Genomic DNA, 25,250 nt, shown 5'->3' on the forward strand with positions numbered 1-25,250 from the left:
GGCACACGGACGATCAGGCACACAGCCACAGGGACATACGGGCACAGGGACATGCGGACACAGGGACACACAGACACAGAGACACACGGACACACGGACATGTGGACACGGACACAGGGACACATGGTCACGCAGACACACGCACATGTGGACATGCAGACACACAGACACGTGGACACGCAGGCACAGGGACACACAGACACAGGGACATGCATACACAAGGACACAGGGACACACGGTCACAGGGACACAAGGACACACGGACACAGGGACACATGGACACGGAGACGCAGACACACAGACATGCGGACATGCAGACATAGGGACACACGGACACTCAGGCACACGGACACGTGGACACATGGACACGCGGACACAGGGACATACGGACACACGGACACAGGGACACACGGACTCACGGACATGTAGACACAGGGACACAGGGACACACAGGCACAGACACGTAGGCACACGGACACACAGACACAGGGACACACAGGCACACGGACACAGGGACACGCGGACAGGTGGATACACGAACACAGGGACAGGCAGACCGGCGGACACAGGGACACGCGGTCACACAGGCACAGGGACAGGTAGGCACACGGACACACAGACACAAGGACACCTGGACACAGGGACACCCGGACACAGGGACACACGGACACATGGACACACGGACACATGGACACATGGACACGCAGACACAGGGACACACAGGCACACGGACACACGGACACGCAGTCACACGGACAGGCGGATACACGGACACAGGGACAGGCGGACCGGCGGACACACGGACCGGCGGACACAGGGATACACGGTCACACGGACCGGCGGACAGACGGACCGGCGGACACAAGGACACGCGGACACACGGACATGCAGGCACATGTACACACAGACACACGGACACACGGACACGCGGACACACAGGCACACGGACACGCGGACACATGGACACAGGGACAGGCGGACCGGCGGTCACACGGACCGGCGGACACGGGGACACGCGGCCGCACGGACCGGCGGACGGACGGACCGGCGGGGCCCGGCCGCTGTCCAGGGTGCTGCAGGCCGCCCAGCCCGCTCCCCCGGCTCCGCGCCTCTGCTCCTGTCGGGGTTTTCCCGTTTTCTCCCTGCCAGAGACCCCCCGGGCTAGAAACCCCGGAGTTCCAGGGCCAGGCGGGCCTGCGCTCCTGATGTCGGCGCCAAGTAGAACTTCTATGCGTTAGACAGCCCACTCCGCACGCGGGCACGCAGTTTAGAGAGGATTTTATTGAACTCTTGGCCCTTTGAGAGCTTTGTGCCACGGCTATAAAACATCTCCTGCTGTAAACACCACCGTGCGACCGCTTGCCCCGTTGTGAATGTTTTTTATTCTCCCATATCACGTAAAAATTGAGGCCGTATACCCCCTTCTTGTTTTCTTTTTCCTGAAAGTCGCTTTGCTGTCCGTACCCAGACGTCTGTCTGACAGCTTTGCTCACACGCTGTACACTCATTCTCAGCAGCTGTCCCTCCAAGCCCGGGCACAGGCGACACCTTTTCTCAGCAAACCTCTTTTGCAGGTTGGTCTGAAACTGTTTTCTGATCTGCCCGCTTGCTCACTTACCCGGGACGCTGCGAGATTTGCGAGGAGCGATTATTCACACACACACAAAAAAAAAAAAAAAAAAAAAAAGTGCAGATCTGCAATTCATAGCGTTTTATTGCCAGGCAAACCACTTGCAGGTTTACACTGAGAAGTGCCCCCTCAGCGTAGCTGCTCCTGGCGGGACGCTTTTCCAGACACAGTGCTTACCCTTCATAAAAGAGCAGATTTGAATTTCCAGTTCGCCACCCAGCTGCTCCGCGCGAGAGGGGACCAGCTCGGCTTTGAAAACGCGACGCTGAGCCCCGCCCAAACCCGCTGGGAATTTCCATTTCACCGGCGCCGTCTGTTTGGGGTAATTCCCAGCGTGGTTGGGGTAATTCCCAGCGTGTCGGGCTTGGAGACTCAGAAGGGCCGTGAAAACGCTGTCATTTGTGCAGGGGGAAAGCTGTGCTGGAGGGCTGAGAGGATCCAGCTGGGAAGGAGAAGCCGAGGGGCTCTCAGTTCCCCGGCACCAGCGAGCTCCAAGCCGCGATCTGTCGGTGTTTCAGTGCCTTCTCCTGGCACATCTCACCGGTTTGCAGCTCTCCAAAGGACGCTTTGCTCTGGGCATAGCGAAGCGGTTAGATGCCCTTTTTCTGTTAAAGGTTTGACCATCCCTTTTATTTAACTCCTTTAATTTCCGCCGGCAAGCGGCTATGAGAGATTTATTTGCGTGAATCCCGGCTCGCCGCTGCCTCCCCTTGGGTTTTTTCCTTCCCCCCCCCCCCCCCCCCCCCCCCCCCTCCCGCTCGCTGCCGGCCGCACCGTCGGGGCGATTTGCTGCTCCGCCGGCATCTCCCCGTCTTCTGCGCACCGCGGGGCCGTTAAAACCGACTGTCCCCTGCAACGCTGGAGCTAAGCGAGCGCGGAAGCCCCAGGGAGAGAGAGAAGCCCCCGGGGCCTGATCTTGGCCCCTCTCGCCAAGCACCTTCCTCGGGGGAGCGGAGGGCAAGAGCCTGCTTGCAGGGATCTGTTCTTCCGTGGAGGGGGGGGGCTTCTCCCTGCCCTTCCCGGTCCCCTTCGCCTAAAACCGGTGGCAAAAAAACCCAGAGGGAAGAGGTGCCCCGAATACACGTGGCTCCCGGAGCTCTTTCTTTTCCCCGGGAGGAGACGCGCCCGCCCCCGGCGGGGACCGGGGAGGGGGTCCCACCTCCGAAGGGAAAGCAAGCGCTTCGGTTTGCGGAGGGGGGGCTGTCTCCCCGGCTTGCTCTCTCAGTTCCCCCTGGAAAAGGGTCTGCTGGCCGGGAGGCAGTACGCCTCAGCCACGGCAGGGGGATTGCGAGGTAGCCGAGCCGTCGGGACCCCCTCCAGAGCGTGCACCCTCCCTCCTCCCCTGCTCTTCGCAAACGGGGCAAGTCGGAAACAACCAGCAAGGGCTGCTTTGCTCGGCCATGCTTCTCCGTCGGGGGATGGGAAGGGGCTAGAGGGGGGGAAGCTCTCGTCTGCGCCGGCTCCGAAGGGGCACGGGTGCCTCGGGGGGTGGGAGGGCAGCCCGGGGTCTGCCCTCGTACCACCGGTGACCCCCAGCCTTGCTGCAAGGAGGTGAAGCAGGCACGGAGGCGACTGGGAGTGCGGGGATCACCCGTCCGGGGAACTTTGTCCCCTCTTCTCGGGGTAGCCCCCCTCGCTCTTGAAGGGGCCTGGAGCCCCTGCAGCCGCCTCGGCGGCCCCCGGGTGCCGGTGGGGGCTGCATCGGAGAGGGACCGTACCCCCCCTGAGCCTAGCAGAATAGGAAACGGCCCTCGGGGACACCCTTCCTGCCTCTACACACCTCGCCCACCCAAGCTGTAAAACCCTCGGGACCCCTAGGGAGGCAGCTCGGCGCCCGGGGGAAGGAGGCGGCCCTCAGTCAGGTCCCTCCAGGGGTCACCCGGCACCGGCGGACACGGATGCCATTTCTTTTGGAAATCTCCTGGCTGAAAGTTGCTGTCTTGGATGGGGCCAGACTCTTTCCAGTGGTGCCCAGAGACAGGACAAGGGGCAATGGGCACAAACTGAAGCAGAGGAAGTTCTGTCTCAACATGAGGAAGAACTTCTTCCCTCTGAGGGTGACGGAGCACTGGAACAGGCTGCCCAGGGAGGCTGTGGAGTCTCCTTCTCTGGAGATATTCAAGACCCGCCTGGACAAGGTCCTCTACAGCCTACTGTAGGTGACCCTGCTTCGGCAGGGGTTGGATCGGGTGACCCACAGAGGTCCCTTCCAACCCCCACCATGCTGTGATTCTGTGATCTTTGCCTCCCCTTCCTGGGAGAGCCTCTGGGTGCCCCCCTGGAGGGGGGGGGCAATCACCGTTAGCAAATCCTTGCTTCCTATGCGCTTTCCTTTTTTTTTTTCTTTTCCTGCGAGCGCGGCGCCGAGCGCTTTGTTCTACGGTTTGGCGATGGATTTATCTCTACGGCCGTTTAGCACCGTAAATGACTCGGCTCCCCGGCCTCTTGCCGAGGGGGGGGCATGCATTTTAAGTGTTTTAGGCTCAGGAGAGACGTTTTTTTTCCCCTCAGGAGGTGTGTCTAGCACGTAGTGCTCCGAAGAGGGGAGCCGGTAATGACAGACGCTGTGTCAAACTTAAAAGCAGCCGCTTACCAGGGAGTCACCGGGTGCCACCGAGGTGCATCTGCCGAGACTGCTTCAGAGCAGGGAGCCCTGCTAAATCTGAGCCTGGATTCCCACCTCTAAGAACCCAGCTGTACAAAGGCCCAAGCACTGAGATCTTCTGTAACGAAATGAGACGATTCACACACTCCCCACATACCAGCCTGCCCAGTTTTTCCAATTCCTATATTCTGGCAGGCAGCGCTGCGCACACGCATGTCGGGGGGTGGGGGGTGGGGGGCATTCTCCTCTCTCCCCGGGCGGGCTGCAGGCAAGGCAAGGTGGAGGTGAGGGTCACAAGGCAGGGTTTTCAGCACGAACCTTCCATTTCCATGGGAGATCACGGCGGGGGGGGGGTGGGGAGAAATTGGGAAGCCCTCCCCTCAGCTGACCAGAGCCCCAGATTGGGAAGCAGCGAGCTGCTGGAAGCGGGCCCTGCCCCGAGACCTCTGCCCCTCTCCCTGCGAGGGATGGGGGGACACGACGGTCCCGAAGACCGCCCTGGGCTGCCGGGGTCTCCCCCAGGGCAGAACCCCCACCTCCTCTCCCCACTCCTCGCTTCGTGAAGGGTTGACTCGTGCTGGCGGCTGCTGAACTCTAATTAAATGCCCGCAAACCAACCTGCACCATCAAACACTCTCGAGGTCGCTGGGAGGGGGAAAAATAACAACGGTGGTAGCGTTGAGCGCCAGGGTCCGGGAGGCGGCCCGTGGGGGGCTCAGGGGGTGGCCGGGCTGAGGATCTGTCCCGGCGCAGAGGAGTTGCCCGGGTATAGCTGTCTCCTAACTCTGCTCTGGACTCCAGGAGAAGTTTTCTGTGAGGGCTATGCAGCCATCAGGTCCCAGCTGCCTCGACCCTCCGGAGGAGCTACAAGTGATCCAACCCTTGAACTCCGGGAAAGGGCTTTCAGGCAGAGAAACGCAGACTTGTGTAACACCGAAGCACGAGCACCTCCAAAATTCAGAGCTCCCCGCCTCCTAATTAGCCCTGCCACCCAAGGCAAGGGAAATACCCACCCCAGGGCCGAGCAGAGTATTTCCAGAGCCATGCTACTCTGAAGGTACATCACCCTCTTGGAGATAAATCCACCCTTGAGGTCCTTCCAGGAGCAATAGCTGGTTGTGTGCGAGCAGTGTAGGCAGCTCCTCTGTCTGGGGCAAGCACAGGCCAAGAAATACTTTCTGTGAAGGGCTGTTTGGAGTGAAGTGGTTGGGCTGTGCGTCCATCGGCCTTTCAAGAAGGGAGATGGGGCAGGGAAGGCAAGGCAGGCAAGGCAGGCAGCAGCCATAAGCCGGGATCACCTTTGTAAGGTGCACTTCTTTCTCCTCTTCTTCCACCTCCCCTCTATTATTCTTTGGGCAACAGATGAGATGGGTTCACCTCTCCTGCTTCCCACACCAACAGACCCCATCCCACAGGCAAAAGCATCACTCCAGATCACATATTAATTCTGGCCCAGGAGAGAGGCAAAGTCAAAGCAAACCTAAAGATGTTTATATCTAGATTATTTCCATCGATCTGGCAAGTTCCCTTAAGCAAAGTAAATACTTCTCAAGCTAGTGACTATTAATTGAAGGGGAATGCTTTACACTCAAGGAGAATAAACTCTTGTTTGCAAAATGTATGTTTCTCCTAATTAGTTTGTCATTGTGCCGGGGAAGAAGCTTTCCATGAATATTTCAGCACAATAATCAGTTTTAAAAACTAATCTGGATTGAGTGTAACAACAGCTTTCCACAGAGCGCGGAGGCTCCGATGACTGCAGTAACCCACACGCAAGATCTCTTTCTCTCTTTCTCCTCCCGTACATCGCTTTAGACTTACAGATAGCGTGGAACTGCGGAAAGCAGTAACCAGAAATAAAGAGGTTGTGGGGAAAGATGCGGAAAAGGTAATTGAAACAAAAAAAAATCGGTTCTGATGTGCAAATTGTAGATAAAGCCTTCTGATGAGAAAGAGGGAAGTGTCTGATGAGGAAGAGCGGGGAGTGTGTTGGGAGATGACAAGAACCAGTGATTTCTATTCAGCAAAGCCGCCAAATCAGCGAGCAGTGCTGAGCCCATTGGAGGAGAGCCTCCAACGGCCGCTCACCCCGTCCTGGGGAAAGAAAACCCGAAGCCTTCCCTGCAGAAATCGCCTGCCCGTTGCAGCTCACCGAGCCCGCTCCGCACTCGCACCCCGCGCTCCCCCGCACCCCCACCGCCGCGGCTCCCCGGCAAGGACCCCGGATGCTCACCCCGGCGCCCCGGCTCCCTCCCTCGCCAGCACCCCCGCGGGGGTGGCAGCTTGCCCCCATTTCCTCGGCAGCGCTGGGGGGAGTATGAATTATCGCCGGCTCACTTACGAGCCCCAGCTATTTTCAATTTCTACGGTTTTGTCTCAACGGCTAAGCCAGTTTTGATACATTATCGCTCTACATTTTTGTAATTTTTTTTTTATTTTATTTATTTTTTTTTTTAAAGCTCAACTCGGCTGAACTGCAGCGGAGACTCCCAAGGGCCGGAGCCGCGGAGGGTGTGCGTGTATTTGCGTGTGGGAGGGAGCGAGCGAGCGAGGGAGAGACAAAAACTCCATCAGCCCGGACAATGCCACCTCTCGTTTCTAGCTTCCCAGCTGTTCTTCTTTCCCCCTATTATCGCGGTGCGAAGTAATCTCTCTTTCCCCTCCCCCCCCCCCCCCCTCCTGGAAGATATGGAAGAGAAAGATAAAGCGGCTGCCCCCGGGCTCTGACTGCCCGCAGCCCGCACGCCTCCGCCGCGGGATGGGACGCAACTTCTGCTAACCCGATCAGAGAGGTACGAGAGCTTTGCTTTTTACTGGCGTTTCCCCATGGGTGTTATATTTTTTCCCATTTCCTTTTCCTTTTTTTTTTTTTTTTTTTTAATTATTATTATTGCTTTCCCTTTTTCTTTCTCGTCCTCTACCCTCCTCCCCTGCTTCGCCGCACCGAGGGTTTCATCTGCTGCTGCCATAGGGGAGCTCCCGCCTAGAAAATAACGAGAACGAGCTTCCATTGGGTTCCTGGTAGAAGGAGCAGAATGAGAGACGGGGAAACTTTTGCTGAAAGGCTCCATAGCTGTGCGGGTCACCGGAGAAAGGCGAGGAAAAGCGATTGCCCCCAGCACAGAGGCTCTCTCTGAGTTGCAGCTACAGTTGGGATATTCATCCCAGAATCAAGCCTAGCACAGTACAGCGGGGAAGGAGAGACGCGGTAGCCTGATTCAAAGAAATCCTCCCATTTTCTCAGTGCTGTCCGTGGGGCTTTTTTAAATGTAAGTGCTGCATTCCGACACAGAGAGGTCTCCCCGAATCCCGCTGTGACATGTTTGTTGACGGCTCCTGCAAAACGTCCCCGGGAGCCGAGCCGTCCCCGCAGCGCTGGCTGGCGGACGGGAGGGCAGAGGAGGGGCGGGGGGCGTCCCTGCCCTGCCGGGGACCGCTCAGGGGTGCGGGGTGTAAGGGGAGGAGGGAGGATACCGCTGTCTCAGCGCAGCCTCCCCCCCTCCCCGAGCATCCCTCCCTGCCCGGGGCCGGTGCCCATCTCCGCGGCCTCGGATCTCGGGTCCCGCCCGGGCGCGGGGCACCGGGGGAGGCGTGGGCTGTCCCCAGCTCGTTTCCGACCCCGCTTCCCCGGCTCGGTGCCCCTCGGGGTCTGGTCCCCGCCGCGGAGGGGGAGGGAGGATGGATGGGTGGATGGATGGATGGATGGATGGATGGATGGATGGATGGATGGATGGATGGATGGATGGATGGATGCTCCCGGGCCGGGTGCGGCTGGCCCCGCTCCCTCGGTCCGGCCGAGCTCCCGGCAGGGCTGAGCCGGTCCCGGCCGTGCCGCCGGGCTCCTGCACGGAGGGCTTGTGGCCAGAAGGAGCGAGCCGGTGCCTAGAGAGGCAGCTCGGATCAGGCTGCGGGAGAATAAACAGCTCCGGGGGGCCGAGGTGCTGGACCCCCCCTCCCCCAGAGCCCAGCCGTTTCGGAGGCTCTGGAGGGGCGAAGAGCTTCCAGGCTGCTGCTTCTCGGATAAAACCAAGCTCCCCCAACCCTCAGGCCGCTCTCCGTTTCGGGTCTTCCTACCCCCCCCCCCCCCAAGGCAGCGGGGCCGGGGGGCCCGGCCCCAGCCGTCGAGCAGCTCTTGAGGGCGGCTTTGCCCCCGCAGCGTGGCCCGCTAACTCCTTCCACGGGGGTAAGGATGAGCCCTTACTCCTTCGCTGGGGAAACCACACGGGAGTCTTCCTCCCTCCCCCGTGAGATTATTTTATTCCTACTATTTTCACTTGCTAAAGTTCCTCTAGGGAATGGAGAGGTAGCTTCTTTTTTTTTCCACCTGCAAGAGGAGGCTGGGGAGAGGGGTATTTCTTGTCACAGATCTAGTCAGAGTAGCATCTCTCCTCACTTACGTGCCAACCGGTGTGTTTGCACACATTGGCTTGTCCTTTCCCCTGCATCTTCCCTTTGCAGAGCGGTAAAAGGAGAGGGAAGAAAAAGGAGAAGGGCCGACCTGTCTTAACAGCCTGCTCTTGCAATTTCTGGGAAAAAAAATTAAAAAGAAAACAAAAAGAGTGACAGTGAGGAAGGTTAATACAGGAGATCAGAAGCATGCACACTGTCTGCTTTTATGGTATTGCATTGCCCGCAATCACAGCCTCCATCTAAATACACACTAGCCTTGATCATAGGGTTTCTGACACCAGCCATCTATAAACCACGCCACACTACACAGAATACGCTCCCGCTCTCCTCTCGGCTCTGTTTGCTTCTAACTTTGGTCGAAATTCCCCTGTGCAGGACCCCTGGACTGCAAACACAGCCCTGTTTGCTCTTGCACCAGGAGAGCGAGAAGTGCGGTGGCCTCGCTGTCTTGGCGAGCATCTGCCCCACCAAGCTGCCCCCCCGACCCTGCCCGCAGCGCTACCCGGTTTCTGCATTGCAGTCCACCCAGGCTCAGTACGTGGGGAGGGGGGGTCTAGGATGTCACCAAGTTGCTTTGGAGGGAGGGCAAAATAATAAAAGGAGAGGTTGTGTTCTTCTTCCACACAAACCCAAGATTTTAAGTAAGCTGCTGTACCCAAAATGTTGTAACTCTGCATCTGGGCAGAGCTTGGGGAGGTCTGGACCATGTGTGATCAGGAATATCTTGAGGAGGTGGAAGAGGCAGCAGCTGTGCCATGCTGTGCCACCTCATGGGAGAGAGACCAAGACACAGAAAAGGGGAAACCAAGGCCATCAGCAAAAACCAGTATTTGTGAACAAAAGCATATTTTTTTGCCTGCGTATTCAGTCCTGTTCCCCACCATTGTTTCGGTTTTCACCTCTGCTCTGACTCCCCAGGTGGGTTTCATGGCTCTCAGTTGCTCTAAATGCTTGGATCTTTCAGCCCATTGGGTGTCTAAGTCAGTAGTCTTTTGCGGATATCTACCATGAAATCCTCCACTGCTGTAGATACAGTCCTAGGCGGTGACTCTGCTGTGTTTCACTCCTGTAACCCACTCACCCGTTCACCCAGACTTTCTCTTCTCCACTAATATCATGACCTACATGCAAAAGACTTATTTTCTGGTCCCGTTTCCATAGCAATGCAGCATGGGGAACGCAGACAAACCAGTAATAATGAAGCAGATTCCCCTTCTCTGAAACCAAGACCTCTTTGAAAGTTGAGTTCAAATTAAGGGAAAGCAGGGATCTGCGGAGCTCTGAATTTCCAGCCCGAAGCTCGGATCTCCGCTCCCTCTAGTGCCAGAGGCAGGCGAGGGAGAGCATCCCCGGGCAGAGGGGGTGCCAGGCTTGGCAGCAAATTACAGGGGAGCAAGAGAAAGAAGTGGTACGAGATAAGGAATTCATCTCGATGCCTGTTTCCAAAGAGCTCTTCCCTCTTCTAAATCCCAGGCTTCAAAAGAAGGCAGGTGGGGTTCAGCTGGTTCGGTCACCCAGAGGTTAACACTGCAGGTCCTGTGGGGTGGCTTAAACTGCGGAGGAATAGGTAGGAAGAAATTAGATTTGGGAAGCCCAGTCTGTATCTTGCCATTTATTCATAGATTTTTGATCTCTCTGGCTTTGAGCTTCTCAGCTTGCAGCAACTTGGAGCTAATTCTCAAAGGTTTGAAGGGACGGAAGAGGATTACTCACTTGTGAAAATGCTGCCCTGACCCCCTAGGGGTTCTTTGGGTGGGTGGATGGGTGGACAGCGGTAATCAGGCTAAGGAAAGCTGAAAAGGCTTAGATCCAGCTCATATGAATGACAGGGATAACTTTTTCATAAACGCTTGTACTCTTAAATCTTAAAAAGCTTGAAGTGCATGGTAGCATTTCAAGCCCTGCTAAATCTGAGCCTGGATTCCCATCTCTACGAACCCTGCTGCGCAAAGGCCCAAGCACTGAGATCTGCTGTAACTAAATGAGATGATTCACACACTCCCCACATACCAGCCTGCCCAGTTTTTCCAGTTCCTATATTCTGGCAAAGATAGCTTACTGTTTTGCTGGGGTCTCCATGGTTCTTCCTGGGTCGCAGCTGCCCAAAAGACACAGAGCTACCTACCTGCTCGTCTTCGCCCCACCAGCTGAACGCCAACCGCCTCTGCCTTGCAGATTGCGTTCCCTAGCCCTCCGTACCAAGCCCAGTGGGGATTGCTCAGTGCCTTCTCCCACTGCCCTCCTACATGTCCCTGATAGAAGTGGACAGAACTGAAAGACGAGGCCACCCCTCGAGTTGTATTAGAAGGCTGCATCCCTTTTCCCATGGGCCTTGAGCTTGTTTCTATGCAAAAATGCTTTAGGCTGTGGAGCTGCCTGTCATTCTAGACCATCTGTCCTAACTTTAAAGGTGCATCATTAACTACATCTAACACCGTCTATTCCCTGTACAGAAAGACACACATAAGCAGGTGTTCCAAAGAGATGTCTCTCCTATAGCTTTAAGTCCCAAGAGGATGGACCAGGATGAAGTGAGTTTCATCTCATTTCCATCAAGAACTTCCTAAAGAATGCTTGCCAATAAGGCCAGGATACGCAACGGGATTTCAGTAGTCCATGTGCTTCATGTGTTCACTTTTAAAGATGTGAGAGGGATAAAATGAAGCAGGCCAGCTGCTTTGCTGAGAGCCTTCTGTATGTTTTCTTTTTGGCTAGATGATCCTCTGGTTCCTGTCTTTCCAGTATTTCTTTTGACTCCATGGGCTAGATTCTGATCTTAATTACGATCTTTCAAATCGGGGTGACTCCACTGACTTTAATTACTCCTAGTTTATTCTAGTGCAATCGAGCTCAGGATTTGACTTTCACAGAAACATAGTAAGCGTTTTAATTAGCATATGCCAGTGTTTTGACAACTGTTTGTGGAACAGCTCTGTTTTGTCAGCCTCTGCCGAAAGGGAAATGCAATGTGATAATGGGCATTGGGAATAGTATGGGACACCTCTGACAGCGATGACAATAAAGATCTCTGCAAGAGGCCACAGCACAGATAGGCGAGAAATTCTGTAAACCAGCATCTCCCAGGGTTTTCCTCAAGCTCTTAGAAAAGCTCTGAGTAAACTCTGTGCAGGTGTGGGGGTTTTTAGGGTTTTGTTCCTTTTTTTTTTTTTTTGAGAAAGAGGTGGAAAAAGATCATAGATCTTTCTTCTGAATCATTGTGAAAATTAGTGTTGGAAACCAAGGAGATAAAATAAACCTACTTATTTAAAAGAATTCTCTTGCTTAGTGATTTCTCCAGGTCAGGTTTCTTAGGTAGTCTGAATACGTAAAGTTCTCTTGATTTCGGTGCAGACAGGATGATCTGCAAACTCTGAGGATCAGACCCCTCATTTTTATAACCCATTTCAGCATATGAGAAATGAAATTTACAAAATCTCTCCATGAAAAAAATCAGTTTCTGGTACAGCCAGTAGCATTTTCATAGATTCCTGAGAAATTTTCTCTTGACTTTGCAATGAATTACTGATGTCTATTTTATATTCATCTCTGTCATACTTAGTCAATTAGAAAACAGAGTGGTCATATACTGAAAATAATTCACCAATTTGTTGACGGATAATGGCAACAAGCTCATTGCACTATTATTTCTGAGATCATTTAATGCAGGCCGGTGACCAATGATTTATTTATGAAAATATTCATACATCTCTAAAGTTTCATGAACAGTAGCATGAATAATTAACAGAAATTGTGTTACTTGTTATCATTACTCATTGTTTTCCTATTGAAAAACACATCAGTCATCTAGTTAAAGAACATTAGGACGTAATGATTGCAACATTGGATCAGGCAGGCGTTTTGTCTTGCCCAGCATAGCGTCTCTATCGATGTTCCTCACCACATGCTTCAGAGGAAGGTGCAGGGAATGCTGCCCTAGATAAACACACTGCCCTCAAGTAAAATGTTTTAATACCCACCAGCTTGTGTTTGCTCGCTGCCCGGAGACCATTTCCAAATGAAAACAGATACCTGCCTTCCTCGCCAAATGGAAATCTACGGCGATTCTAGCCAAACTGCAGATATACTCACTGGCCAGATAAGCAGCTAAGCTGTTTTGCCTTCCAGTAAGTTTGCTACCTTAGTGATCGCATGTAGCAGTGAGTTCAGTAGGTTAATTACATATTTTCTTGGGAAAACCACACTCTAAGCAACCTGTGATCTATTTAAATTAGTTGTCTTTCAATGTTGTTACTACCTCTCTGTTATATGACGTGAAAAGGACAACAGGAGCACCTGGTTCATTGTGTAGGTGCCATTCATTTACTCGCCCATGAACCCTCTTGTTCTTTCCTTCTCTCAAACAGTCCCAGGGTTCCCAGTCACTTTGCATATCTTCAAAACTACTAATTCTTCTGTCTCCTTTTTTGGTGATGGATTGATCAATGAGGACACAGTTTTCCAGGTGAGGACCATTGGCTTATGCAATAAAACTGTTTTCATTTTAACATCTTTTACTCTTTCTATGCACTGATGGAAATTTGGGGTTTTTTTTGTTGAGTTTGGGCTTTTTTTTGACTGCTGCTGTAATTGAGCAGAACTTGCAACTGGGCTGTCCACATTGATGCCGATGTCCTTTCTTGAGTGTTCACAGCTGGCGTAGAATCCAGGAAGGTTTCTCAGAATTTCACTCCACCTGTGATTGCTCTGCATCAGCCAACACTTCTTTCCTTTTGGATCTGAATGTTAGGTTCACCCAACTTAATCAGCATACTCTGAAATACTTCAGTCCTTATTCCCTTTTTCTAACAGCAATAATTTCAGTGAAGAAGTTATATATGGTATAGGATCTTGGAAAATCTGACTGCTAATCTTTTGCAGTGAAAAATGGTCATTCCTGTGTAGTTCCTGCTTTCTCTCTCTCAAACAGTTCACAACTTGCAATCATCAGCTACTTATTCTACAATGATTTAAATTCTTCAAAGAAAATTTTTCAAGGAATCTAAGAAGTTCTATAAATGCCTATACGCATACACTTCACAGGTAGTTTTTCTTGGTCAATTAGCTTGGTGCTTCAAAGAAAATATAGAAGAGACAACATTTCTTTGAAAGAAACTGTGATTTGTTTTTTTTTTTTCCCCTTTTAATCTCCTGTATGTAATTCTAATTTTTGTTAGTTTCAGTCAGTTTGCCTGGAAGTAAAGTAAGACTTTGCAGTGTATAACCCCTAAGATCAATCCAGTGCCTGTCCTGAAGACGGGTACGCTTGCTGCTACCCTCCAGCCCTTCTGTAGCGTATCTGACTTCAGCAACAGCTTGTGTATCTTTGCTATCAGCGCAGCCACTTAATTTTCAAATGCTTTCCAAACCCTTGCGTATATAACCATGAGATCCTTGTGACATGCTGCTGTTTAGTTTATCAGTTGGTTCCAGTGTTTCTCCTTTCAACGTTTCACATTCTGACAGCTCATGCCCTTTTTTGTCTCGAAAAAATAGGTCTAGTGTGGACAGGGGCTCAGCATCATTTGTGAGGAAGATTTACTCAAATGAATCATTCAGAACCTCTGCAAAGTCCTTTTGCTCATTAACTATTCCCATTACCCCCTGGATGTGCAGCAGATCCCATGGTTTCCCTCCTAAACTAGGTGAATTTAAGACCTTTCAGAAATGTCCTGCATTTCCCCCCCTGCCCCTCCCCAAGCTCTCGTCAGTTAACGCATCCTTGGCCCTCTTCATTTACAGCTGACATTTTGTTTGTGTTTTATTATAATTTTCCTCCCTTAGCCAGGGGCTTCACCAAAGCTGAAGTGTCATTTCCTGAAAGCTGGTTGCTTGGCTCAAACAACCTCTTGGACCTTAACATTTCAAAATGCAATTTTTTTTCCTATCTTGCCTTTCAGTTTGCTTTCTGCATGACTTCACTGAAGCAGAAACTGTCTGTTAATATACCTGTTGTTCTGAATATATGGATTTTACATTTGTTTTCTTCCATTCTTTGCTTTTCTTTTTTCCCCAATTCTCTTTGTACCTCCAGTACTTTTTAAGCAGTTTATTAAGTATTATCAGTTTTAACCTCACAGTCTTAACATAGTCATAAGTTCATTACCATTCAGTGGCTTGACTACATCATTTCTTCAGCTACTTCAGGCTAAGTTAAAACCACATACTGTTAAGTCCTCCAGTGATTCTAGAAATCACTTAGAAATTTGGGTTTTTTTAATCTATTTGTACCAGTTGACTTACCAATGTACAGGTGGGTGAAGTCGCCCATGACTGTCATTTTATTAGCCTTCGTTACCTCTTTGATCTCTCTCCATATAACCCATTGAATATCCCAGACTTTTCCTGGGCTAAATGTACTAATGCTTTGTGCAAGCATCAGGATTTAATTAAAGAAGGATATTTTTATGCTTAGCACACTGGACCAAGACCAAGGAGATCACCGATAAGATCCTGACCATGACACCAACCTCCTGCCTGACCTTTGACAAGTTCCTATGGCCTGACACAAACCCTACGGAGGTCAGAGACAAACTCTTTGGGTAGGCTTTGGCTCAGCTTTCTGAGGTGGAGAGAATAACTTTTCCTTGTCTGCTGACAGTGTCGTGAGGATTCAGTCGCTGCAGTTTGTCAGGTATTGAGGTTCAGTTGTGGTGCTGACACGTGAAAACAGAAGCAGACAGACTCCATGTACAGGGGCTTTTTTTGCACTGGGCTGTTGGAAAGCTGAGCCTTTCAGAGTTGATTATCAGGAAAGTTTTTTTTGAACAGAGGATAAGCTACAATGTCCAGCATCCCTCCAACAAAAAAGTATTGAAGCATCTAACTGCTCCAGATCTTGGTGAAATGACTAACACGGCCAGTTTTACATGGAAGAAAGTAAATCCCATAATCTGGTTTTACTTGAAAAAAATGAAAGAAGAAAGAAAGGAACTGAAGGCGAGTTTAAGGACTAGATCTAGGTCTGGTTTTTACTCAGTTCTGTGTGTTTTCAGTTTAGTCAGTGTTCAGTAGGTGTAAAGTTGCCAAAGTAGGCTTACAATGCCATGACCTTGCTCAGATCATACACTGCATCGGAGTTGTTCACAAAAATTGTAAGGACTTGCTGGACCTCCTGCTCCCCCCCCCCGCCTCAACCCTCATTCCTGATGTAAAACAGAGTTGGTGGACTCTGAGAACAAGGCACATGGATGGGCCAAAGTCCGGACAGAGAGGGTACACTTTTCTCCTTCTCTACTACTTAGGGTCCTTGAGGATTTACATTATCGTTACTATGGTAAATTAAGCGTAGTGCTTCACACTTCATTTTGTACCAAGGCTGGATGATGTACTAAAAATGGTTGCCCTTGAGACTTACTTTCATATGTGTCCAGCATCATTCTGCCATGGTGGGAAATTCAGTTTACTCCATTTTATGCATAATATTACATGACAATATATTAATTTATGGGTGGAAAATGAAGGCAGATGAGGGCTGGTGGTGGGAACCTTGGGGAGGGGCTTGGTGTGGAACAAGCTTATGGACAATTTGCTTCTCACTGAACTGTAGAACTGTTGCTTGACATGGATGTTGGAGGAAGACTGACCCTTAGGGGAAGGGGACTAGCTAGAGAGATGTCTTCTCTGCTGTTGCTATTCTATGCTTAGGCTAAGCTGAAAACTGATCTCCTGATCCACTACTGGCATCTTTCACCCACACTAATTTCTCTTTTCTAGTAGCATGTTCTCAGCTGATGAAAACTGTCAGAACATGAGTGGCATGAAAGGAGAGGCCATCGCTGAACAAAATGCTATATTTAACCTGGCAATGTCATGACTTCACAGGTCTGACCTTGAGCCCTGTCAGTGAGGACATAAACAGGGCATCTTGGTTGTTAAGTTTCTTCCTTTAGCCAGACATGGAAGGCTCTTAAATACAAGGAAAAGCAGGGAGAAAGGAAACTAATACAAGTTACCCTTCTGCTTTTGACATTTGTGATAACCGGCACACTTAGCTGCCACTAGAAGGAAAGAATACATGAAGGGCTCACTGTTAAACACTCATTAAAAATGTCTGTTTGGTGTCTGCAAGTAATTTGCAGAATCTTATCCACTGGGAGTAAATGTAGGGATCTTTACTGAAAGGTTTTGACATCAGAAGCAGTTCCCTGGGAGGAATATGCTACTGTTGTTATTCATTTTGCAATGTGAGTCAGTAAAGGGAAAAAAAACCCCAAAGCACACAATTGGAAAGAAACAAGAAAGGAAAAAGGAAGCAGATGAAGAAAACTATTTGGTCTGTTTCATTTGTAGCAAGCTTGTAACTATCTCTCTTTTAGCAAAGAGTGAGACCATATATCTTCCACTTTGAAGCACAGGGGAATGCAAAATACCTGGTTTCAAAAACCCCAGGTAACTCGCATATTGCCATTCTTTCAAATGACAAATTTGACAAATAATATTCTACATTATTGTCTTCAATGCCTCTTAAAAATCAAAGTGTGGTGTGGAAATGATGCATAACTAAAAAGACGAGGAGCAATTTTCTTTTTACTTCTTTTGGACAATAGTGACAAGGGCTGAATTCCTGGTCTCACCAGAGATTGCTGATGTGGCCTTGGACAAACTCAGCAATCTCCTGCACCTCAGCTTCTAACACAGAAACTATATAAAATAGCATCTTCATTCTTACATGCTTTGTCTGCCATTCCTCTTTAGATTTTAAGTTCTTTGGTAGCACTTCTGTAACTGTCTGCACAGAGGAACATTACCTAAATTTAGGCATCCATATAAAGAAATGAGTAATGTAATATCTTTCAAACATTTGGTTGCTTTTTATTCCGTACGAAAATTAACTTATAGCATGGACCTGATCTTCCTTTTCTTTAGAAAATAAGAGCCTTTCCGTTCATCCCTGGGTGTTGCTGGTACAAGCAGATATATATGGGACACCTTGTAGCAGCCACTATCTGGAGTGGGTCCGTGATAGATCTTCCCTAAACCCTGAGAGCAGCTCTGCCTGCGCTAGTGCTGCCAGGGTACAGAGGAACTGGGAAAGGTACACAGGAAGGTAACAAAGCTGGTGAGAATTACCTGCCTTCCAGAGAGGAGGTGTTCAATAGACTAGGATTCATCATCCCAGAAAAGATATGACTTACGTGTAGGTCTAAGAAACCTTGCAGAGAGGGAGAAGGTGAACAGGGAGCTATTTCATTTTTTTTCACAACTTCAGACCCAGAGTTCTCAGGTGGTTATTAACAGGCATAAATTTAAAAAATCACTGTGTGGTTGAGCTGTGGCACTTTGTACCCTGTGAGGTTTTGCTAATTCCAAAGGTATAAATGAATAAGAAGTGATCAAACTAGACAGAATACTGCAAGAAAAACACTACCAAAAGCCTTGTGAAACAAACAAAGTCATGGGGAGCTTGCTACACCAACAACTGCTTCAACCTAAGAAATGTATGCTGGGGTGATATCGCTGTATGCCTGTTCCTTCTGCTTGCTCTTTGCTACCAGCCACTTTTGAGAAAGGACAGTGGACAAGCTGGCTTAGGGAAACTGTTCTTGCACTCAGAGCCTCACCTGAAGCCATCAGGCTAGCTGTCGTCTTTGGACAATGCTCAACCTGTTCTATTTTTGCTCCTCCCAGAAGTTTGTTGTCCTTCTTGGTCAAGTGCTTATCAAAACAATCACAAGACACTATGGAAAGCTGTTTAATTAACCCCCGACTCCCCAGAAAGACTCCCTTCGCATAAATGAAAAGCTTCTTTGGTTTACTTATTCATTGTCACAGCTGGAAAGTTTCAACGCACACAGTGCCAGCCAGAGTGTGCTTTCCTACCCCTCTGTTTGTAACTCTGAAATAACAGTCTGAGAACTTCCACGCAGACACACTTCTCTTTCAGCTTAATGCCTTTGTGTTCCCTTTATACGTGTTCCATTTACAGGGCAACAGTGAGTTGAGAAAGCGAACGTGCTGTCGCAGTTCTACCTTTAGTCTCTCTTCTCATTCCGTCTTCTGCTTCCAACAAGTAAACTGGAGCAAGCAGCCTATACACGCAAAAAATGAGGAAGGATGTGGCAGGCATTCAGAGAGACCTTTGCATCCCTCTAAATGTACCTGGAGAAAGACTCCCTCGGCCGTTGCATATATGCAATTTTGTACCTCATTAGAGCAGACCTGCCCCTCCCAAATGCCAAAAGAGAGATGATTCCTTCTTCTTGCTTTTCACTTGGAAGCTCCAAAATCAGAGCTTTCTCAAAGCTCTGTATCATTTCATGTGCTGTATCAAGATTGAGACAATAGCCTTTTAATCAGTGAATCCTAGGGAAAAAAAGAAAAAAAAAACAGAATAGAAAACTAAAGCTGAACTTGTGATCAAGGAGATACTTTCCAAAGTTGATCTCTGCTTTGCTGATGTCTTTTATGTCTGTAAGCTGTGGGACGCGGGTTCATTGGAGAGATCTCTAGGTCAGGATTTTCCTGTTATGACCATGGTTCTGTGGGATTTACAACACCATTCCTTCACCTACGCAGTATTGCTCCGTACTGCAGCCACATGTCAATTTAAAGGCATGAACTTCAAGGTGAGTTGAAAAGCTTTGAAAAGAGCAGAAGCCAAGCTTTCTGTTTACTAAGAAACCCACACAACAGCAGTGTTAAAATTACATTTCCAGGCTGATAATAGCTGAGGCCTCCACATTTTCTACTCAATAACTGTAAAAACTATTTCTGGGTGTTTTGCTTGCTTAATAATCAAGATGTTAGTGTGTGTTCTTCATTACGGCTTTAGAAATCCAAGTTTAGGTACAATATTTTTAACTCTAAGCCAAAATGTTTAACAAGCAAAACAAAATAAATCTCAAGGAAAACGTGGGCTTGGTTTCATTCTATCTGGAACCTAATTAATTTCCTTGCTACCCACAAGGCTGTAAAAAGCTGCAACACTGCTTGGGCTACACTTCAAAGTTATTTTATATACATATAGATGACTGCAAAATATGAAAGGCAAAGGAAAGCCAGGCCCATAGCACACAAACCAACAAAGCATTTTGTTCTGGAGGCAGTGTTTGTGGGTTTTAGACATCAGTGGGCAACTTTGCAGGTAGGTAATACAACACTATGGCAGACCCCAGTGAATCTGGGTTTTTGTCTTGACAAATATTTCAGTGACATGCTCCAAGTTACTCGGAAAAGAGGACAAGGGAAGGAAGCTAAGTTTGGAGACACACATCCTTGTTTTGCCAGGGTTGGCTAGGGAAGACACTGTTCCCAGCTGTTTAACTGTATTTAGTGCTGCCTTTTACCTGTAAGTTATCAGTTCCCATGATCTATCACCAGATCTGATTTTTTTTTCCTTTTCTCAACACATTTCTGTCATTTGGTCGTTTCCGCAACAGGTTTGGTGATGCTTATATAAGCCAAATGAACAAGATAAACCAATACATTATACATGTTATACATTAGTTTAATAGAAATTCTCTCCCACTACGGCTGGCTTGCACAAGCAATGTTGAGACAGGTTCACATGCATGAAGATTTGTTAGTGGAGTCTGTAGCTGATGGCCTACATTGTCTACTGCTGTGAAAAACTGAGGAAAAATTAAGCCAGGGAGAAATAAAACAAAGCAGAGAGAACGAAAAAGGAAAGCTCTCCTTGTTGCGCTCAGCTGGGAAGAGAGGCAACCAGGGTTTCCAGACCTCGTCTGGGCATCCCCTGCTGTGCAGCATCTGGTTGCCTCTGTAATACACTTCCTATAGTAACTACATGGCTTCCACCAGGACACGCTCAGCCCCTCATCTGGTTGTCACTGGTTACCTTTAGTGTTGACTGAAGCATGCATTGATCAGGGCAGGGGATGCATGGCCAGCTGCTTGTGTGCACATGAACATCATTGTGCCGCTTGCATAAACCAAAAGCTATAACCAAAATGCAGTGAAAGTGGGGAAAAAAGGCTAATTTTCTTGCTGGTGGCAACCACTGCCCATGAGAACCCAGCATGGCAAGACTACTGGGGTGTGCAGGTGCAAGGCTGTCAGGAGAGCAGCATGAGAACAACAGCACAGGAGCAGCGAGGGGAAAAACACTGCCCCAGGAGCCCGGTGAGAGCGTACAGAGCTGTGAGGGAAAGGCAGGCTGCGAAGTAGCAGAGAAAAGCCCCTTAAGCCACACAAAACCAGCAACAGCAGTATTTTCCTAGTACGGGAAGACGTGACAGGGTGACACAGTGGCACCCTAGAAGTGAAAGTCGCCGCTGTTGAGGGAGAGGTGTCGGATCTCTCTGCTTTGGGCAGAAGGTGTGGTTTCTGGAGACTCAGTTCTGGCTGGAGGCTGTCTGAGGGTGGGTGTCAAGAGGATGGGGCCAAGCTCTTTTCAGTGGTGTCCAGTGACAGGACAAGGGGCAATGGGCACAAACTGAAGCAGAGGAAGTTCCGTCTGAACATGAGGAAGAATTTCTTCACTCTGAGGGTGACGGAGCACTGGAACAGGCTGCCCAGGGAGGTTGTGGAGTCTCCTTCTCTGGAGATATTCAAGACCCACCTGGACAAGGTCCTCTACAACCTACTGTAGGTGACCCTGCTTCGGCAGGAGGGTTGGACTAGATGACCCACAGAGGTCCCTTCCAAACCCAACCATTCTGTGATTCTGTGATTCTGTGATTCCTGGTGTGAGCTGGGGCACAGGCTGGTTGGCCACCTCCCCTCTCAGAGAGGATCTTCCTGCTGGTGACTTGCATGAGAACCAACCTCTTCCCACCCCTCCTAAGCCCCCCGCCCCTTTTTTCCCCCCTGCAACATCAAGTTTCCCCACTGCAGATCAGCAGACGAGACCAGCTGAAGGTGTGTTGATTCTGTGCTGAGGAAGACAGCGTAACAAATTCTTACAGCACCACAGCAAAGGAGAACTGCATCCTCTGCATTTCCTGATACACTTCAGATGCAATGTTCAATGTGAATCAACCGGGAGGAGCAGAGACTCCTGACTGCACATCTTAGCAGGTGAAAAAATCTCAATTTAACTTTTATTCCAGCTTGAGTAGATGGAACAAGTTAAAAGGTCTTCGGCCCTTTGCTTCAAGGCATGAGGAGGCTGTGGTTGAGCTTGTTTCCTAATCCTCTGGTAGTGCTGTTAATGCAACGCAACAGTGAGAACAAGGAGAAAAACCCAGGAGAACTCTCCTGGGTTTGTTCTGTGTTAGTCTGGGTCTTAAAAATTGCTTATTTATTACACAAGAAGAGCTCCATATCAAGATTTTATTTGTTGCACCGTATTTCTTCCTAAACCAAGGAAGAAAACTGAAAGAACAGCCAGGATGGAAGAAATTCTTTGCAGCTGAGCACATAGAGAAGAGATAATAACTAAATAGAAAGGAATCACTTACTTACTTAAAGGTCTTTTAAGACCTCTTTGATAGGGATCACATCAATTTATTTATTTTTGTTGCACTGACAAATACCCTGTCTCTTCGACCTACTGTGCTTTGCCGTGAAGCCAGTTCCTGCACTGCAGCATTAAGAAGTAATTATTACCCTTTGCTGTGTAATGATCAGTTCTTGCAGAGGCCACGTAGAAGACTTCTGCAGTCGTCATGCCAACTCCTCTATCCTGCTTTAACCCACTCTACTCTGCTGCAGCGACCAGCCACAGTTGTGTGCGGGGACCTACAGGCGGTGCACGTTCCACTCTGATTTCTCTGCATCCTGGACACTAAAAGAGCACACAGTCTTGCCTAGTGTGTACCAGCACAGGGGTTTTAAAGACTGTTCTCTCTTGCTCAGCCTGAGCTTCCCTGCCACGATCTGAGAGGATTAATATGTCTCCTGAGTGCCAGACCTCTGGCTGCTCTGCGGTGAACCCCTCTGGGTGCTTATAGTGCCGCCTCAGAAGGAGCCTAATCCAGTCCTTGTCAGCTGGCAGCACGTTTCCTCTGACGCCAGGGCTTGGCAAGATGGGTCTTGATAGCAGAGGTGCAGGAAAGGAGGAGGAGAGGTGCTACAACCAGGTAGCATCTTGCAGGGAACCCAGACGCATTTGTTTGCTCCTGCAGGAGCCAAGGTGTCTTCCGAGTCACCTCTCAGTGCTGCTGCTGCTAGGATCTTCACCCGGCCGTTGGTCCTTGTTTTGGGAGAGAATTGCTTAGCTGGAAAGTGAGAACACCACTGCCTTGGCTTTCAAGTGGTGGGTACGTGCCAGTGGGGAGAAGGGCTACGTGTTGTCTGCTCTCCTGCTGTTCCTTGAACTCCAATGTGAATTGCACAGCGAGCAAAATGAGAGCTGCTCTTTGCTTACATAAGCATCCTTCAAGAAAATATACAAAATAATGACATAGCTGTTTGTGTTCCTATAGGAAGTTATGTGCATGCCACTCCAGCTTTAGGTTCATCCTGCAGTCCTACATGCTGAAGGGTGCAAGACCAGACCCTTTGTAGGTAGCTCAGCTCATGAACAGCTAGAATTTGATGAATACCTATATTTAATGTTTTTTTTTCTTTTGCTGCTTGCTGAAATTGCTACATACGGCCCCTAAAAGTGAAAAGAAAAAAGAAATCTGCAAAAAATGGCTACGTCCTCCACAACAGAGCAGATCATCTCATGCAGTGGCTCATACTGTTCTTTATACACAGATGATTATGCTACCTGCCACACAGTGAGGAATGAAAGGTTTAATTGGAGAAATAATCTGAAAATCAAATAATTGTTTTCTTGATGTTTCTTCAGAGAATGGATTTTGCCAATGTTTCTCCACATCTACTTTTTTTTAAATAATCCATCAATTTTGTAATTAAACATCTAACTGAAAGCAGCAATATTTTTTGAAAACAAGTGAAAGATTTAGTATTTTATGGAAAGCAGCACTGTGGTAACCAGAGCTGATGGGAGACACAAGCAAAGGATGGGGAGAGGAGAGAGGAAAGTTTCTCTCTTCAGTCCACATCCAGTAGACTGAAAACAGAGGACTCTCTTATTCAGTTTCTTTCTTTCTTACTACTAGGTCTTCCATACAGCTCTCCCTTCCACCGTGAACTTCTCTTCACTCTTTGAAAAGAGACAGCCCAGACAGTCATTAAACGACTTAATCTGCTGTTGAAGTCTTGGGAGTCAATGGGTTACGTGGTCACCTGAAATGCCCCGGTCATACACAGAGTTGTCGTTTACTTGGTATCGCACGTACACCGTAGGAGAGCATCGCCGTTCTGAACAGTCTGCAATCCGCCTTTCCCGTGGGGGTTGTCGGGGTGCTGTCTCTGACCTCTCAGTCTAAGGAAGAGAAGGCAGGACAGAAATAGTTGTCACCCTACAGGTAAAGGATAGATGTGGGACAAAACCACACAACTCTTTTATATTCCAGCCTGCTACCCTCCCTGCTCAGCCTTGCTTATGTGGTCATTATAAGCTTGTGCCATTCTCTTGGGTAATGGTGAAGAAATTTGTTTGCTAGCAAGACATCTGATTAGGCTGGTGTGCTGGACCGTAATGCCAACACAACTAGTTGTTAAGGGGACATAATTAGTGGGCTTCTATACAGGAAAATGGCTGAAAATGATTGATTGCCATTAACCTGAGTGATGTGAGAAATTGTTTTCTCTTTCCAGTAGCCTCAAAGACAGTTGTGTGAAGATGGGCTGTTCTGAGAACAGACTTTCCTTCAGTCCTGAGTGACTGGTCACTGGTCTCATCAGACAGCTGATGCTCTCTTTTGCTTTCAGGTCACTGAAAATAAAATGACCTATGCAGAACAATCTGTTAATTGTCATTAATTTGTCCACTGGATATTTTCCCCCTACGTTTTGAATTGTCCATCTGCAAGTGTGCTGACTAAGCTTAGCAGTCTGATTAACAGCTTTAATGCTCATGTCAAGGCCAAGAGATTCTTCGAAGTTTTTCATGTTCAGCATTGGGAATTTGATATATTTTTGCATGTGACTGTTCGCTTAACTCATGTGATGTAGCTTTCCACCTCTAATTTAATGACTTCATATTTATAAGCAGAAGCTAAAGGTGCTCTAGATGGTGGGAAACGCAGATAAGCCGGCCAACAACTGTTGGCTTTTGCTCTAAGAAGGGCTCAAGAGAAGCATAGGTGAGGGCACAGATACCAAACCAGAAGGATCTTGGAGAAAAGACAAAACCAGAGGGGTGGGTTGTTAAGCGAGGGTTGTATTCATCGTCCTTTTTCCACCGTCAGATAATTATTGCAAATCTCTGGTGGCTGACTCCATACCTCGGCTTGTTCTCGATGCTGACTTGCAGTAGCATCCTTTGATTCAATACCTCTGAACATAGTGCTGATATTTTAGAGTCTGAGCCTAGAGCGGACATAATTTTGCTTTGTCCACTTGTCTTTTTAAAGTGAAAGGTAAGTGCCTGTGAAAAGGCACCAGGGCCAAGTGTGGGTCCATGCTATGGGTATCTTCGGGGCAATGGTCAGCAGTACTAGAAACTACCTTTGGGGATGTTTTCATTGCCTACACCAGGACTGCCACCACGCAGGATAGAGACTGTGCTGCACCTGCTGCACCCTGGCAGTGGCATAGTGTTCAGTCCACTCCTAAAGTACAAACCTGGTTGCCTGTGCCTGTCCCAAGGGAAAGCGTGCGATCCCAAGGCAGGTCTGGCTTCCCTGG

General features: G+C 49.0%; 1 protein-coding gene across 3 annotated transcripts in view; it reads left to right on the top strand.

The window, feature by feature from the left end:
• The first annotated feature begins 6,652 nt into the window (after positions 1–6,652).
• Positions 6,653–25,250, top strand: part of CHRM2 (cholinergic receptor muscarinic 2) — a 109,233-nt gene continuing 90,635 nt past the window's right edge. For 2 of the 3 annotated variants that reach the window (XM_075429143.1, XM_075429145.1), the window contains exon 1: positions 6,653–7,027. The gene's annotated coding sequence lies outside the window, so the exon portion shown is untranslated. Of the gene's footprint in view, positions 7,028–7,475; positions 7,505–25,250 lie in introns of those variants that run through there. The other variant, XM_075429144.1, reaches the window with a different exon arrangement.

The sequence above is a fragment of the Opisthocomus hoazin genome, chromosome 8, assembly GCF_030867145.1.
Source record: "Opisthocomus hoazin isolate bOpiHoa1 chromosome 8, bOpiHoa1.hap1, whole genome shotgun sequence".
Classification (NCBI taxonomy): domain Eukaryota; kingdom Metazoa; phylum Chordata; class Aves; order Opisthocomiformes; family Opisthocomidae; genus Opisthocomus; species Opisthocomus hoazin.